We start from the raw sequence: 4,345 nt of genomic DNA, 5'->3' as shown, positions 1-4,345 counted from the left end.
AGAATAATAAAAAAAATACGTCCACATAGTACACACTTATGTATCTTCGACCTTTTTATGTTGAAAAGACAGATGAACTTGACGAATTTTACGGGAAATGGAACATAAGAACATAAGAACATAAGAACGTAAGGAGTCTACAAGAGGCCGGTTGGCCTATACAAGGCAGCTCCTGTACACTCAACCCCACCTTACCTCACCATCCATGAATTTATCCAACCTCTTCTTGAATGTATCTACGGTATTGGCACCCACAACATGGCTCCCAAGCCTGTTCCATTCGTCCACCACTCTATTGGTGAACCAATTCTTGCCTATGTCTTTGTTGAATCTGAATTTGTCTAACTTAAAACCATTGCTACGCGTCCTACCTGGCTCTTTTACTATCAAAATCTTATTGACATCCCCTCTATTAAAGCCCTTCATCCATTTGTAGACTTCGATCAAGTCTCCTAGCAACCTTCGCCTTTCTAGAAAGTGTAGATTTAAGTGCTTCAGCCTGTCTTCATAAGGCAAGTTTCTCACCCCCTGTATCATCTTTGTCATCCTCCTCTGTACAGATTCTAACACCTTGATATCCATTCTATAGTGGGGGACCAGAACTGAACTGCATAATCGAGATGAGGTCTAACTAATGCTAAGCAAAGTTTGAGGATGACTTCAGCGCTCCTATTGCTTACGCTCCTTGAGATGAAACCAAGTACTCTGATGGCCCGATTTTTAGCCTGAATGCATTGAGCCCTAGGACGGAGGTCATCGCTCACTAGGACTCCTAAAGGTGCGGTCACACTAGCTACTGATATCGCTGGATCCAGCGGTACGGCTTGATCGGCCAGCCATTTGCGCTGCACGAGCTAATGATATCGGCTGCTTTGAGCTATCGATACGGACCGTTTTCACTGGCCGTACTGCTGGCGGCAGCGGTAGCCGAATGGAAGGGAATAAGAAACTATCGTTTATTCAGCATACATGCAATCAAAAAATATTCCATTTCTTTTTTGGGGAGGGACTTTAAATGCGTAATATAAAAGCTAGACGACAATACAAGAAAATTTCCAAATGTATTTTTTTTCTTTAATGGAAATATAATATTCATTTCTTATTTGACCTCGGTGACTTTCTAACGGGTCACCTGTACAGCAAGAGCAAGAGCAAGAGCGAACACACTTGCCAGCCATGGTCTTATCCACTTTCGTTTCACTTTTCTTTTCTTCTTTAAGTCCTCACTGGCTACAAAACAAGTGGCAAGAGTAATTGTGGACAGAGCGAATCCAAGAAGTGCTTCCTCCATAGCGGCTAGTGTTGTTATGATATGATCCGCTAGCTAGCTAGCTAGCGGACTTTGCATGTGGTGTGACCAGACTGCCGCGCGTATCGCTGGCAAGCCAGCGAAAACAAAAGCCAGGCTTGCGTTAACAATAGCAAGTATGACCGTAGCTTAAGTCTCTCTCACGCCCGGACCTGTTTAGAGGAGTGTCATTTAAGGAGTAATTGTGTGAGGAGTTATTCCTACCTACACTCAAAATGCTGCACTTCCCGACATTGAATTCCATCTGCCACTTCCCCGCCCAATCATATAGTCTGTCAAGCTCATCCTGGAGAACCCTAGCGGCCCTGTCTGATTGGATTACTCTACCGATCTTGGTATCATCTGCGAACCTACTGACATCACTACTAATTCCTGTGTCCCAAGTCATTGATGAAAATAATAAAAGGCAGAGGACCCAGCACCGACCCTTGTGGGACGCAACTCGTGACACTGCCTCATCCAAATCCCACACGCGGCTCTGCTGTGTGATTGGCTGTCAGGCCACGAGAAGGGCGGGGCGGAGGAGAGCTGTGCAAAAATGTGACACAGAACGGGAATACGCGATCACACACACACACACACACACACACACACACACACACACACACACACACACACACACACTGGAAGAATAGTCAGTGAAACATGGTGCATCAAACCCGCAGATTCAAATTCAAAATAGGCATACCTACCAACAACATTATAACGAACACCACCGCTACCACCACTACTAATCACCCACCACTTGGATAACTACCATTAATACTATCATGGCAGGCACTTCAACCGCCAGAACTACCATACAGCCGCCCCCCTCCCATCCATCACCACCACTACTGCAAAAGAGGAAGAGAATAGGAGGAAAATGATAAAAGGGGAACCCAAATATCGAAGGAAAGTTTTTGAGTAGAAAAAAAGAAGAGAAGGAGAAATATGGAAATAATAAGTATGAGTAAGTGAGAGTTTTGAAGGAATAAGAGGAAGAAAAGAAGGAAAAGTAGAGGAACGGAGAAGAAAAGTAAAGGAAAAAAATATTAGATGAGGTGAAAACAAAATATGCAAACACGAAACAAGAAGATGAACAAGAAAACGGGAGAAGGAAGCGGAAGAAAAAATGTCAAGGAATTAAAACTCAAAGAACGTAGAGGATACAAAAAGGAAGTTACGAGGAAGGCGATGGAAGAATTAAAGCAAGGCAGAGTAGGGAGAAGGGATAAGAGGCGAAATAAGACTTAGAATATATGAAAAAGTAAGAGGATATGAAAAGAAATAGAAAAAGTTGGAAGAAAACAATAAAAAGGAGGAAAAAATAAACACGAATGGGAAAGAAGAGAAACAAAAGAGAGTATTTAAATGGGTAGAAATTGGGAAGATTAATATTATGAGAATGTAAAAACGCAGGAAAGCAAAACGAGGAAGTAGAAGTAAAAAAAATAATATACAAAAGTGAAATGACAGGAAGGAGGAAGATGAAAGGCAAGAACAATAAAATGGAAAGACAAAAAAGACAAAACAGACGATACAAACAGAAAAGAAGAAGGATAAAAAAATATACGAATAAGGCTGAAAAAACGAAATAAAAGGAAGGATAAGTAAAAACACGGTTGGGGAGGAGGAGTAAGAGGAAGAGATGAAAGGAAAGAAAACAAAATGGATGACAAAATTTAGATTGAGATAATGAGGAAGTAAAAGAGGGCTTGGAGAATGGCCGCGCGGGAGAAAAGATGTGAGCCAAATTAAGAATGAGAGGGAAGGCAGGAAAAAAAAAGATTAGAAGCAAAATTTGAAGTAAGATAATGAGGTAGCAGAAGAGCGTGACGACTGGAAGGAAGTAGAAGAGGAAGAGGAAGAGGAAGAGGAAGAGGAAGTGATTGAAAGAGGAGGAGAAAGAGGATATTGAGGAGATCAACGTGCGAGAAAAAAATGAGTAAAGGCAACATAAAAAAAATTAAAGGAATGAAAAAAAAAGATTCAAAGCAAAATTTGGAGTACGATAATGAGAAGGAAGAGCGTGAGGTCTGGAAGAAAGTAGACGAGGAAGAGGAAGTGATTGAAAGAGGAGGAGAAAGAGGAGATTGAGAAGGCAGACGTGCGAGAGGAAAGTAGAAGGAAGTAGAAGAGGAAGAGGAAGAGGAAGTGATTGAAAGATGAGGAGAAAGAGGAGATTGAGATGGAAGGAAAAAAGATATGAGATAAAAAGCAAAGTTGGAGTAGGATAATGAGGAAGAAGAAGAGGCGAGTCAGGAGTAGAAGGAAGTAGAAGAGGAAGAGGAAGTGATTGAACTGAGATTGAGAAGGTTGACGTGGGAGAGAAAAAGTGTTAAAGGAAAATAAAAAAGGAAATGAAAAGGAATATAAAAAGAACATGATTAAAAGCAAAATTAGGAATAGGATAAAGAAGAAGAAGAAGAGCGTGAGAACTGGAAGGAATAGGAAGAGGAAAAGGAAGAAGGAAATAGGAGAATCAAAAAAGGAAAATCAATGGGAAACAGTTTAATTTGAGCAGAATTGCAAAGACAGTCAGAAAAATAAATAAATAAAATGAAGAAAAACATGAAAAAAAGGAAAGAGGAAAAAAGGGTAAAAATTGAAAAAAAAACATTGAATAGAAAAGAGTGGAAGATGAAAAAGGAAAAAAAAAAGATGAAAACGTAGAATTAAAACTGGGAGAGAATGATCATAAGCAGAAGTAAATTAGAAGATGGGTGAGCGGAATAAAAGAAGACTAGACAAAAAGAGAGAGAGAGAGAGAGAGAGAGAGAGAGAGAGAGAGAGAGAGAGAGAGAGAGAGAGAGAGAGAGAGAGAGAGAGAGAGAGAGAGAGAGAGAGAGAGAGAGAGAGAGAGAGAGAGAGAGTCAGCAGGTGGCAGTAAGAGGTGGTGTTAAGTGTGTGTGTGTGTGTGTGTGTGTGTGTGTGTGTGTGTGTGTGTGTGTGTGTGTGTGTGTGTGTGTGTGAAGTTCAATGCTAACAAGAGACAAATCCATCACCAAGGCTCCTGGAGGGCAAGGCGGGACGATCCAGTAGTTAACAAAGCCT

The 4,345-nt window shown here is 41.0% G+C and overlaps 1 long non-coding RNA gene across 1 annotated transcript in view; it reads left to right on the top strand.

Moving 5' to 3' along the window:
• LOC126994802 (uncharacterized) overlaps positions 1–3,397 on the top strand; it is a 9,708-nt gene extending 6,311 nt beyond the window's left edge. Inside the window, exon 2 of the long non-coding RNA XR_007749625.1 lies at positions 3,326–3,397. This is a non-coding gene — a long non-coding RNA (uncharacterized LOC126994802). The remainder of the gene's footprint in view (positions 1–3,325) is intronic.
• The last annotated feature ends 948 nt before the right edge of the window (positions 3,398–4,345 follow it).

The sequence above is a fragment of the Eriocheir sinensis genome, unplaced genomic scaffold, assembly GCF_024679095.1.
Source record: "Eriocheir sinensis breed Jianghai 21 unplaced genomic scaffold, ASM2467909v1 Scaffold88, whole genome shotgun sequence".
Taxonomy (NCBI): Eukaryota; Metazoa; Arthropoda; class Malacostraca; order Decapoda; family Varunidae; genus Eriocheir; species Eriocheir sinensis.
The sequence above is the reverse complement of the archived record's forward strand: the minus strand, read 5'-3'. Positions and strand labels throughout refer to the sequence as shown.